At 42.4% G+C, this 13,811-nt stretch overlaps 1 pseudogene; it reads right to left on the bottom strand.

Moving 5' to 3' along the window:
• Nucleotides 1-6,050: 6,050 nt before the first annotated feature.
• Nucleotides 6,051-9,740, bottom strand: LOC147460873 (G-type lectin S-receptor-like serine/threonine-protein kinase SD2-5 pseudogene; annotated as a pseudogene).
• Between the last annotated feature and the right edge of the window lie 4,071 nt (nt 9,741-13,811).

Raw genomic sequence — 13,811 nt, 5'->3', positions numbered from 1 at the left:
CATTCAGAAGGATGGGAAAGCCACGTTGACAGCCATGGATGGAGAAACAGTTGAAGTACAGATCACTCCACAGCTCATTGCAGATGCATTGAAGCTGCACAACAAAGGGAGTTCTGTCAGAGAAAGAAGGGAGGCCATAGAGGTCTATGGATCAAAGAAACAAAATACAACCTACGGAGATATGGCAGATCAACGAGCTGCAACCCTTTGCCGATTATACAACCAGTTTTTCCATGTGTGTAGTAAAAGACCGCAGAAGTATACTACACCACCCCATGCCATTGCGACAATCATCACATGGGCACTGAAGAGCAACGTGCCAAAAGAGGTGAATTATGCTCAATACATCCACGAGCAAGTAATCGCCATGCACAACCAGAAACCAAAGTACATAGGAGGAGGAGAAATCCTAACAAGAATAGCTTATGAAGCTATTGGAGCTAGAGATCAAGGGCCACGGATTCCCTCCCAGAATGAGTGGCTTAGAGAAGCCGATGAGGAGGAAGAACAGCAAGAAGTATCCAAGAGGGCGTCCACAAGAGCACACCGAAAACTAGAAATAGTTTCAGAACATGAAGAGGCTGTGGACGAGCCGCTCAAGAAGAAAGCGAAGAAGAAGGCCGATCCCAAGGAAACCAAAAGTCAAAAAGCCGCAAGAATGGAAAGGCTGGTAGAGCAATTTAGAGCGGAAAGAGCTCTAAAGGGGGACTTCGAAGAAATGTGGGTGCCGGACCCCAGTAAAGTCGGAACCAGCTCAGCCAGGCCACATGTTGATCAATATGATCAATATATTAGAGCTTATGAGGAGTCGGAGGCCATAATTGAGCAGCAACCTGTCGAGCCTTATACTGAAGAGGAAGTACAGCTTTTAAAAGCTGAGCTGAAAAAGGACGACAAGGGGAAGAAGAAAGTAGATGAGTCTACTGAACCTCAAGAGAAAGACGGGCAAGCAAACAAAGGGAAAGCCAAGATGACTGAGGACAATCAGCCCTCTTCTACTGTTGTACCAAGCCCGAAGAAGATGGGAATTATTGTGGAGGAAACCACAATAGAAATAGAAACAGAAATTATGGAAAAGCCGGAGGCCAGGACCAAGGAAAAGGAGATAGATCCAGTTCAGCAAAAGAAAGATGATTATGAGGATCTGGTAGCGATCGGATACAGTGAAGAAGAGGCCCTGGAGGCAGTTTATGGGATATCCCTACGGAAACAAGATGATCGGAAAGGGACGAAGGAAAAGACAAAGGGTACAATGGAGAGTAAAGAGAAAATGGACGAGCCGAAGCCATTGGAGGTGGTGACAGAAAGAGCTGTCAAGTTGACAGATGAAGATGAAAAAGACATGCACATGGTGCATGAACTGCTCAGCAAGATTAAAGAAGGATGCCAGGACCAAAAGAAGGAGAGAGAATAGGTAAAGCCTACATGGTGAAAACCCTAACGGGCACCATCAAACTCTTTACTGGCTCTCCTGACCTTTCGTGTCAGATGCTAAAGAAAATCTGCAGGACTCTCTTAGCATGCATTGAAGTGTTCGCGCCAGATAAAGCCACGACCTCGAGTCTACTATCGACGGCCGACACAGTGACGGATATGATGTATGATCTTTCATTGCAGCCATCACCAAAGGTGTTACATCTCTTATACCAAAGAATTATGTTTTTGCCTAGCTTCCACATGCAAACATTCGAAGAAGCTTTCTACACCGGCTTTTTCACTCACGAAAGCAAAATATTCGGCCCAACCTTGACCATCGGCAACCTACGCTACGAATCACATTTGCAGATGCTCAAGACGACAGGACTCTATTGACCAAGCCTAAAAGTCATGTCAGGGACGACATGAACGCGGAGGGGGGGAGTGTTGAGCCAGCAGAGGATCACACCCACATTTTTGCTCACACCCATCATTTTGTAACCATTGATTGTAATAAATGTCTTTCCGACATTAATTTTGATTTGAGCCATTCATTAAGTAACGGGACTCAATTGAGTTTCCAGCTTGTAATCCCGAAGTAATTTCACCTGTTAATGTAAATAATTAGAGATGTTCTCACCTCCAAGGCTGAGGTATATAAGCCAAAGTTTTGTAACCTAAAGAAGATTCAATTATTAATCAAAGTGAGTTTTTGAGCACCGTGACTGTGTCTGAGAGAGAGAGAGAGAGAGAGAGAGAGAGAGAGAGTCTTATCTCCTTGCTACGCGAGCTACGGGACCGCCATTGGAGAAGCGACACCGCCATTGTGTTAGCAACGGCGAGAGCTACGCACTGATACCAAGAGTGCGCGTTATCGGCTTCTATGTGTGGTAAGTTCCTACGAGCTTCGGTGTGAGTTTTCTTTCAACTCGTGTGTTGGAATAGAGCGTGCAGCATATCTATAGAACCACAACGAGTAGAGCTACACATTAGTACCATCGGGGTCAAGTTTCGGTCACCTGTATTTTTCGGTCTGTCTTCATACGCGTTTACCGCACGGAGTGGTTATAGGTTGATTTTGCAATTCAAGTCTTTAGGGTGTTGTTCTTACCTAGTGTATAGACTTCCCCTTGAGTTTGAGATCGATTCGATGATTCTAGATCCTGTTTCGTATAGCATTCGTTCGTAGTCCGGATTTCAGTCACTTGCGTATTTTAGAACTTAGATTTGATTTCCTTAGTAGTGATTGTCATTAGAAGGTCGAGTAGGTGATTTGACACCCACCTAGTTGTTTCCATGCGCCTGCGGGTCAAGCTCCGTCCTCGTCTGACAAATTCTGTTGTTGGTTGAGTTCTCGCTATTTAGCTTCCGCTAGCGGCGTAACCGCCTTAACAAGTAGTAAAACAATTAAAATTGTGCAAGAAATAACATTTTTTTGTCTCAAATGAATTTTGGAGCTATGTGCACCAGTCAGAAACATAAAACATTTTACAACAACAATGAGCAGTAGCAAAACCTAAATTTCAAAAAATGACTTTAATCTAATGTTGAAAGGGAATATATGAAAAAGCTCTATATTGAGGTGTGAATAGTTAAATTAATAAATCAGAGACAAGCAAGCAAAGGAAACTCTCGACCTTAGTCCTCCTGAGCAACAACAATGTCTAAGGAGCCACAGTGAATCATAGTTATTTTACACTAACATGTCATACAAAGTTAGTATGGAGGCATCTTTAGGCTTGTCAAGTACTATGAACTCTCATGAGACTACCTAGTACCCCTTGGTAGTCTCATGAGACTACCCAGGGGTAGAATCTATCGAGATTCCTCTCCCTAACTTTGCAAACATGATTGACAGATGTCACGTAGCTCTGTCAAAGATGCAAAATCGAACTCTGAACGTCACCCTTTCACAAGAAGATTTAGAAATTTTCTCATGTAGGAAAATGGAGTCTTTTCCAGTGTCTTTCATACAATGAATAACATCATGAGCTTCTTCTCGAGAGGCACCCCATACCTAGCTAGGTATGATAGGGGGCCGGGGTTCCCTCACAGAAGCTCATGATGTTGAGGTAAGTCACAATGTGGGAATTATTGTGAGAATTTGTCCAAAACTTCTTGTGTTATTTGCTAGAAGCACATCCAATAGCCAACTCTTCCGGAAGGCGTCGCTGCCAGTTGAGGACACCAAACAAATTAAGAAAAACTTTTGCCAGTGAGTGAGTTGTCATCATCTCCTAGAGCTGCACTCATATTCCGCCGCCTCGTCCATCTTGACAACCTATTTGTCGCCCTGTTGTGTGTTATGTTTTGAGCGTTTGCCCTTCTTGTCCTCCTTCATTACCCCTCGCCCCTTCCATTTACCTTTTGAAGTCGAGGGAATGTAGTATGCTAATGAATGACTTTATCAATTGTTGCCAGCTGGGATCCCCTACTTGCCTGCATCTATGTAAAATATTTAGGGGCCATCCCAATTTAATGGAACTTGAGAAAGAAAGTAAAGAAATAGCCTATCCAACCATTGGTCATTATCGAAGCTTTCTTCTAGAGAATGCCAAAATTCCCACGTTTTAAAATATCCAAATTAAAGATCTCCAAACTTGAATCTCATGATGAGGATAGCGTCCTTAGATTAGCAAGCCACTCTATATACTTATAAGGGAACAATAGAATTTATTAGTCCCATTTAGGCAAGCACTTTAATTACTCCAAGCTTTTGACCATCTTAGTCCCAATCTTCACGTGGCTCATCATTTCTAAATGTACTTTGTTATGATTTGTGAAGTTTGGTTCTTAGTGCTTTTTTCTACCTTTTTTGTGTTGTGTTTGGCATCCCATTAGGATAGTTGGCAGCTCTAGGATGGGGGCAAATCTTGGCCATCGATAAATAAAAGATCTCAGAATGACAAGAGTATGGATCTTGTGTATCAAGGTTGTGGAGGCGGGTTCGCAAGGGTTGCTGCCCTGATAGCCGATGTAATTATGATCCCTGGATGTTGTCATGGCTTAACATGAGCATGATAAAACCTTGTAATTTTTTGGGCTGCTCAATATTATCCACTATAATCCACTCACAATTGTGAGTTTTGCTTCTTCTTCTTTTTTTTTTAAAGGATAGTTGGCAGCCCATTAGGATAGTGCTAGTTGAACTCTATACCTCTCTCTCTCTCTCTCTCTCTCTCTCTCTCTCTCTCTCTCTCAAAAAGGACATACATGACACACACGAAGTATCTTCTTCAATGATAAGACGCCTGGTAAGGCTAAGAGGCACACACAGTGAGTTTTGTAACTCACCACCAAATTCACGCAATCGTGCTAAGAGGTATCCTTGAGAATAGGGGTCACCTTCACACTAGGCGTTCCATCAAGTGGTTTGACCTATACAATAGGTTATGTGGAATAAAAGCACCAAGGTCTACCTTTTAGCATAAGTAACTAGGTGAAACTATTCCAAGTCTTCCTTAACAATTGCTATTTTGCAAAAGTTTTTGAAAAGGAACGTGAGTTTCCTATTTATGTGGGATTCCTTCACAAAATCCCTAGGGTAAAGGGGCCAATAACATATCGAGGTCCAAAACAAGGCCACCTTAAAATTAAATGAAAAATATTACCAAAATATATGGGAATTATGATTGGACGACATTAGGAATGGCAAGAGCTTGATATGATCTATCTTTTCTTATCGATTGAAAATTGTCAATCTTAGATATAATTCAGATCATTCAAATTGAATGTCCCTCTATTGGTCCCAACGTTTTAAGTTGCCCCATGTGAAGGCAAAATGCAAGCAAAAAACTTCTTTGTTTCTTTCCGAAATGTTCAGAGGTGGACATCTTGCAATCAACGCCTCGTGCCATTGAGGGGCTTCCAGAGTAAATAGTCATGAAGAAGCTACAAGAAGATAAAAATTCCAAAACTTCTGATCATAGTCCTTAAGCATCCTCCTCTTCAAAAAGCAATTGGCATCATGCCGAGAGAACATGTGCTCCAAAGACTAGTGTCAACCATATAGATGCAAACAAGTGAGAGCCTTGCATTGCAATCGAAGACTTATAAAATGGGATGGCCACACCAATGTGCAATGTGCCAAACTTGAGGAGGACCCAAGTGCGTGTAAAGCGGCCCACTGTTGACCTCGAGTGTCTGGAGATGGGGCATTACAATTGCAGCAAAAAACGGGTGTGCCCAGGACACATGAGAGCAGCGCATGAGAAACCAAATGTGCGTGTGTGCCCATTTAATGGAGGGATTCACGGCGCACCTGCCTCATTTATGTACAGAAGGCTGTGGAAGTGGGCTGCCATGGAACATACATGAGGGCATTACAAGAAAACAATTTATGTACAGAAGTCTGTGGAAGTGTGCATTGCTCGACTCCGAAAGTGCCATGTACAGTACTATATTAAGACATCATATTTGCAATGGAACATACACGAGGGCATTACCAAGAAACAATGTACAGAAGTGTTCGCATGCACATGCGCCGTCAGGGATACACCGGCACCATTCTTGCACAGAAGTTTATGTAGATGAGGGCATCCTTCTGCAAAATGCGAAAGTTGAGCATGTAGATGCAGGTAAAAGGTCCCAAATGATGCCTCCTTTTGCACCAATTACTCGAGTTTGAGACGGAAAGAAGCAAAGAAGGTGGTATTGCCCATTGCAACCTGGTCTTTGTACATGTTACTAGTGGCCTGTGAGTGTGGCAGAGATGAGCACTTGAACATGTTCAGCGGCTTACCCCGTGAAAAATCCATATGCAAAATGTGAAAGTTGAGCATGTGGATGAAGGTAAAAGGTCCCAAATGATGCCTCGTTTTGCACGGATGACAAAAGTTTGTGAAGGAAAGAAGCAAAAAAGGTGTCGTTGCCCATTGTAGCCTGATCTTTGTACATGTTAGTAAGTCTAAAGCAGTAATGTTTCCTGTGAGTGTGGCAGAGATGAGCACTTGAACATGTTCAGCAGCATCAGCCTGGTCTTTTCACATGTTAGTAAATCTAAAGGCAGTAATGTGGCATGTGACTGTCGCAAAGATGGCACGTGAACATGACCAGGCTGATGCATGTTAGCAAAGGCCATAATGTGGCATGCGAGTGTGGCAGTGATGAGCACTTGAACATGTCGAGAGGCATGATGTGGGTGTACAGATGTCACCCACGCACTTACACACATTCGAACACTGCAAAAAGGCTAGTCCCATGTATACAAAACATTGCAAAAGTTGAGTATCTATCTAGGCTGAGATTTTTACATGAGATAACAAGCCTTGGCTTTGGCAGCTTTCAGCAGAGGCCACACTGGATGTCTTCTGGCTAGCCATGAGGACCTCCGCCATGCTGGCATGCAGCCGCAACGATTGAAGTGAGGACGAAGACAAGTCACAAACACATATGGTTCCGTCAAGCATCTGCACCACTCTTGCCATGGAGGGCCTTAAGGATATTTCTTCTTGAATGCACCAGAGGGCTACACAAATGGTTTCAGCTACCTTGTCACCAGAAACAGAGCCCCTTAACCTTTCATCCAAGAGCTGCTCAAGATGACCATGTGCCGCTTGTGCGAATGCAAAGGCTGGCAAATAGCACTTCTCTGGTGTCTCCGCCGGCTCATAGTTTTTCCTCCCACTGATTATTTCTAGCAATACCATCCCAAAACTGTAAACGTCACTCCTGTCTGATATGGGTAAATTCAAGAGCCATTCCGGTGCAAGATAGCCTCTTGTTCCTCTCATGGTTGTGAATACTTGGCTTTGCTCTTTGCTCAAAAGCTTTGCCAGGCCAAAATCAGAAACCTTTGCATTAAAATTTTCATCTAGAAGTATATTCTCTGGCTTGATGTCACAGTGCAAGATTGTTTCCCTGCAGTCGTTATGGAGGTATGCCAATCCACGGGCAGTCCCAAGTGCAATTTTGTGTCGGGTATCCCAATCGAGCACCTGGTGGTGCTCCCCACTTTCGAAGATACATTTGTGTAAAGAGCCATTGGACATGAATTCGTAGACGAGTAGCTTATGCATGCCATCCATACAAAAACCGTAAAGCTGTACAAGGTGAACATGATGAATGCTTCCAATTATGGCTACTTCAGCTCGGAATTCCTCTCTCCCTTGGCCCACACTCTCTAACTTCTTGATAGCTACTTTGGTCTGATCAGGTAAGAGTCCTTCATATACATAGCCAAACCCGCCCGCCCCAAGCATCCTGGAAAAATCGTTTGTGGCTGTTTGAAGCTCCTTGAAAGAGAACCTTCTGGGTCCTGGCATGGAAGTGAGGAATTCATCATCATCTAAGCTGAGTTCACCCGGGCCATTCGCATCGGCATGTCTTGTTAGACGCCAACAGGTGAAGACACCTATCATGACAAAAATGACCACTGTACTAGATCCCACGATACCAAGGATGGGAAACAGGGGCAAATCCTTAGTTTGAGATGTTGGGGCCACCCCTGCTTTTGGACCTTGAGAAGGACCAGTTGTTTTCATAAAGAGACTGTGGGGCAACTCACTCGTGCTTTGGACAGTTCCAAGCTCATCAAAAAGATAGCAAACCCCGGTTCGGTTGTGGAAAAAGAGAAAGCTGCAATTGCACTCATTTGAACACAGATCCTTGCATGCATCCAACCCACTCACCCTCGCTGGCTGAGTGTATTGATTGGCAAAGTAATCAAGATTGTCAGCAATCTTCTCAAAATAGGTAATAGGTGTAGATGAATTCTTACCACACGTGGGGACCTTCGAAGGCTCTCGACAGCCTTCTGTAATGATATTTTTATTCACAGGTTCGAGAGTTCCAGGACATGTGCAATGCTCTTCATTGCAAAGACCCAATTTACCACAAAAGAGTGGAAGATCACAGCTGCTCGAGAGGGCTACAAACAGAGGTGCCCAAACATTACTTGAGAAAACATATACACGCAGGTTGCCATCTGTTTCTAAAATGGCTCTGCTAAGTGTACCATTGATTTTCCAAGGAAACAGAGAAATCAGCTCTGAATCATTTGTGACTAGGCTTATTCCTGTATTGGTGAAAAGGGCGAGGCTTGGTGCACCAGATGTAAAATTGACTAGACGCGTATCTGTCGACATGCTCCAATACGGGAGGGCGATATGCGAATTTGAAGAATAAAGGAGGCGCAAATCTTCAGACTCAAGAGATAAGGAATATGAGCCTGAGGAAAGGTTGGTTTCCGAAATGCTGCTGACAAGCTTCATGCTGCCTTCTGTCCCTAGAACCTGCCCTGACAGAAGAGTGTCTGTGGGATAGTTGAAGCTCTCCCAAAGAGTGTTGTTGAGTGCATCTAGCAATATGAGGTTTCCTGTCTCTTCTATCTGCATTCTTGTCGCACCCCGTGTTTTTGTGGACCATAACATACTTGAGCCATTTACACTCATCAACACCACGTTCCCACTAGGTAAGAAGCTGAGCATGTCTGATGTCGATGCAGGAGAGTCCCTGTTTGCTGTCCACACAATCTTATGAGAGGATGTGTGGATGACATTTAAATACACAGACGGATTGCCTGTGAATGCATTCAGCGCCACAGCAAAACTTGAGCTTGTTGAGTAAAGAAAGATCCCATCGCTGTCTACATGCGACATGGCAGAAGCGGAGAAACCTGCCTCTACATAATCAACGTGGACGGCGCAAAGAGATATTATGGGGAACAAAAAGAGCAACAAAACAAGAAAAGGTAGGAGCTTGGCAACCACAAGATGCTTGGAGAATTTGAATCTGTGAAATCTGGACACAGTCATGACCTGTTGAAGGAGTGGCCATGATTGAACTGCATGTGATATGTGCGAAAACCGACCTTTACGGGAACCCATAAGCATGTGGGGATAGGCTCTGCATGTGATGTATGCAGAAACTGAAATTTAGTGGCACCCATGGTCATGTGGAGATAGGTTGTCTGATCGCATTGTAGTTATCTGTGTGAGGCATTGTGTATTATAACGGCCAAATCTGTAGCTCTAGCCATCCGTTGAAATGAGATTCAGCCCCAAAGCTAATATGGCAGTGCATAGATGATGTTATCTGGCTGAAGATTACCTTGCAATTACCTGGACTCTACCATTCATTACCAGTGACAAGAGCCATGATGTATGTAACTCGCTTATTCAATGGGGAACTTGCAAGATGGTTGCATCACCAGCCTTCATATATACATATCGTCTCTGCTTGTGAGTGATGTGCTGACAAAAAGCTCCATTTTGAACCCTGTGTGTAGCCACTAAAATGCAGCAATAATGTAGGCCTAGGTGATAATTAAGACATGGGTCTCTCACAGAAGACCCGCGCGTGCGTCTGTGTGTGTGTGTGTGTGGGTGTTTGGGGGGGGGGGGGGGGGGGGGGGGGGGGGGTTGCAGAGAGAGAGAGAGAGAGTCGTTGGAAAACCGAGTCGCGACTCGAGAGCGCAAAAGCGGGCGACGCAGTCATCCGCCGCTGGGCCATCGCTCTCTGTAGATCATGTGGTGCAATCTGAGCCCTCCAAACATTTTTTCGGCCTTCAGTCTGGACCGTCCAGATTTCCGAATCTGCATCTCGAATCCTGGCCGTTCAGCGCTGATGCATGTGGCAACCACATGCCGCCGTCCCGTCCACGTCACTACGTAGCCAACCTGGAGACAGATTTTAGTGCAGTGTCCCTTGGACTCCCCGTCACACTTAGTTCACCTCAAGTTCACACCAAATTTAATGTGGTGCACATACCTCTCGAGTTCACTCTTAATTCACACCTAGTTCAAAAAACGATCGGATGGCCCCGATTGCACCCTGCCTCTCGATGCCTAATGTGGGCCATGGATCCCACCTCCCTAGGAATGTGTCAATTAGTGACAAGGATGAGGGGTCCCATTTTCAAACTCCACTTAGAGGGCACCCCCCTACGCCTTGCAAATTAAAGGGCCCTTCAACAAGTAGAGGGCTTGCTTGATTTGAGACGAGGGCCACATAGTTCTCAGAAAGGAGGGATGTTGACCTGCAGCCGGTTGTAAATCACCTGATTTTGATGAAATTATCATCGTCTTGCATAGTTTGAACACGCTACAGCCGATTAAAAGGTGATACTATGAGCGAGGGAATGTTTCAAGCATCTCCGGACCCCCACCTCCTTGAAAATGAAGGGAAAGCTTGAGAATTCTCTCCAACGACACTTTCAAAGTGTGAAAGGCGATATTCGGCTACGCTTTGAGGACCCTCCATAAGTGTCTTGATAGGCCTATGGGGGAGTCCATTTAACCACATAGTATTACTAGGCCACAATTTCGCTCACACGTACTATTGAGATTTGCTCTTATGATTGCTCATGGACATTAAAAGTATTGCCACCTCACTTGAGCATCTAAGATTCCCTTTATGGCTTTCTGAAAGAAGCAGTGTTAGAAAAAAACCGAGGTCCAATGTGTTTTAACCGGCTGAAATCTTAAAATCTCGGTTAGATTTTGAGTTTGTGTTGAAGAAAACCGAGAAATTTTCACAAGGTTTACTACAATTACGGGCCAAAGCTTCAAATTTTGACCTAAAAATTGGAAAATTTTCAAGTTTGCCCTTATTTTCTTCGGCTAGGAAAAATGCATTTTTCTAGCACTGAAAAGAGGCCCTTTAGGAGAAGAGAGTTAAGTGGACATTTGAAGTACGGATTGAACCGGCCTTTTCATGTGGATGTATATCTTTTGTTTGCTTTGTCAATGGGTATTTTCATTTCAAATCCTTAGATTGAGAATAATTGAAATCTTATTTTGTTTAGTTTATCAATGCGTCTTTTCATTTCACACAGCTTTGAAGGACTTGACTCTTATTTTGTTTAGTTTGGCAATGGGTCTTTTTATTCACAAAGCTTTGAATGGCTTTAACTCTTATTTTGTTAGTTTGTCAATAGGTCTTTTTATTTCACACAGCTTTGAAAATAGATTTAGCCATGTTTTGTTGGGGCAATAAGTGAGCTATATTTAAATTAATCAAAAAATACATTTTAAATGGTGTACTTGGACCAATTGGAAAAATATCAAGGGAATTCGTAACGGAGTGTGTAGTTGTCTCCTCATGTTTGTGTACTAAGTACTTAAAAAATTCTGCCATATCGTACATGTGATTTTATTCTGTTATGATATTGATCATTTTTCTATTGTATGTGGTAAGCATTACAATTGGAATAGTTGAGCTTGTAATGTTTGATTATTGTTTGTTTTTATTTTTTGCTTTTTAAAAGAAGCCTTAGTGTTGAGTAGAGTTATGCATACTTTCAATGTTTTCAGTGCCAACGATGGAGACTCATCTTAAATGTTATGATGGAATTTGTCAAATGGGTCCCTTTCATTTCATAGCCTTACATGGCTTTTTAAGACTTTGCTTTGTTTTTTTTTTTCGTCCTTGCTCATCTTATATTCTTTTCAACATGAACACACAATTTATACTTGTTCTTTTTTTTTTAGGATGAGACTACATTGCTTTTATTTTGTGTACTTTTCTAGTTTTAAAGCTTTTAAAGAGTAAATAGTCTTTTTCACAAGAACAAGCGATTGTGACTCTCTCTCTCTCTCTCTCTCTCTCTCTTTCTCTCTCTCTCTCTCTCTCTCTCTCTATATATATATATATATATATTATATATATATATATATATATATATATATATATATATATATAGTGTTTTATTTCCCTCATATCTTGATTTCCTTTTTGGAAAGCCATCTTGAAATCTCACCTTCTTTATCTAATGGTGAGTGAATGCTATGTAGATTAGAGTACAAGAGAAGATTCAACAGAGACGAACAGAAAATTCAATTCATCCACGAACATTAATTAACCATTACAAACTTAGTTATTCCAATTGTAATGCTAACCACATACAATAAAAGAGCGATCAATATCGTAACATATTATGTGTGTTGGATGTCCAAGATGGAAAAATAGAATTCTCTTCAGGTTTGTAAAGAGTGGTTCCATTCGACTTGACATTGACCTTGCCTCTACAGATGACAAAGAGAAAGGATAGAGAGCAACGTTGTTCATATAACTGTGTAGGTTAGCAAGCATTGGAACTTTGCTTATCTTCGTGAGCACTTTCTTATAGTGGGAGTGAAAGGGACCCATGATCTGACCTTCAAGTTGATTCGTCGCAAGGTTTAATCAATTCTTATGTCATTGTACGACTAGTATGTGACGCGCGCGTTGCTGCGGCCAAAAAAACCGCTTCTATTCTTGTAGAGATATCTTCTCTTCCAAGTGAAACACTATCAATACTCTATTCCTACATGTATATTCTATTGCATTCCTAAAAGTAATGTATTACACAACCTCTTGAAGATTCTACATTATGCTAAACTGAAGGACGTGGTGTAAAATTGAGGCTGTGGCTAAAATCATGCATGCCATTGATTTATATCTATCTCTAACCTCTAATTACAAAGCATATTCCTCTTTGAGAGAGCAGATTGTATTCAACCAGCTTGAGCCATTGGGAGAAAGTTGGACTCACTTTTGGGCCTTTCAGTTCTAGAGAGAGAGTGGCGCTCGACCAATTAGGAAGAGGCTAACGTTACGTTGAAAATCGACATTTTGGAGTCAAGCTCTTTTTAAAAAAAAACAGAAAATATTATTTTTGTTCATCAAATTGTACAATTTCACGCTTTCAAGGCATAAATGCGTAAGTCGTGCTAACTCTGTACTGAGGAATGTCAGAAATTTCATTGAAGACTCTATCCAGTATCTTTGTTCCCGCCCAAATATGACTTTGAGTAGCTCTACTTCCCTCTCAAAACTTCTTCCCTTTTTCATATTTGCACTAACCTTTCTGTGTATTCTATTGCACACCATGACTACTTCTCGAAGGCCTAGCACTACCATTGACTGTGTTAGCATTTTGACAGTTATACTACAGACGATCAAGCATGGATACCATCTCGAATAACTATCGGAAATTGGGTTCTACTACAAACTAGAAGGAGGAAGAAGAGGCAACGCAATGATTTCGTGGAGGCTTTCAAGGGACAAGTTAAAGAGTTTAAAGTGTGTTCACAAAGCAAGCAGGTGAAAGAGGTCCTCATACAACATGCTTTCCAGCATGCAGACTTAAGGTTGCAAACATCTCCTCCAAGTTTTCCAAGGCATCGACCCAACTGTAAGTTATTTTGAGCATCTCGCTTAGTGCATAATTATATTCGAAGGTTAAGTGGTGGATATCATCTTTGGTATGTTTCAGATATTTATCCATCGAATAGGACAGATTGGCAACCAGTTGAGAGCATAGTTGGGATTTTTGATGCTTTCCATGCATTTATTGGTGAGCAAATGTATCGAGGAAGACAACACAAGGAGCTTGTAGATATATTTTTTTATGATATGTCATATGTGGAACCGAGAACTTTCATTGGTTGGGGTCGTGTAGCTCCTTTATCACT

This window comes from Adiantum capillus-veneris, chromosome 3, assembly GCF_014529385.1.
Source record: "Adiantum capillus-veneris isolate H3 chromosome 3, ASM1452938v2, whole genome shotgun sequence".
NCBI lineage: Eukaryota > Viridiplantae > Streptophyta > Polypodiopsida > Polypodiales > Pteridaceae > Adiantum > Adiantum capillus-veneris.
Note: the sequence above shows the minus strand (reverse complement) of the source record. Positions and strands in the feature narration are given on the sequence as shown.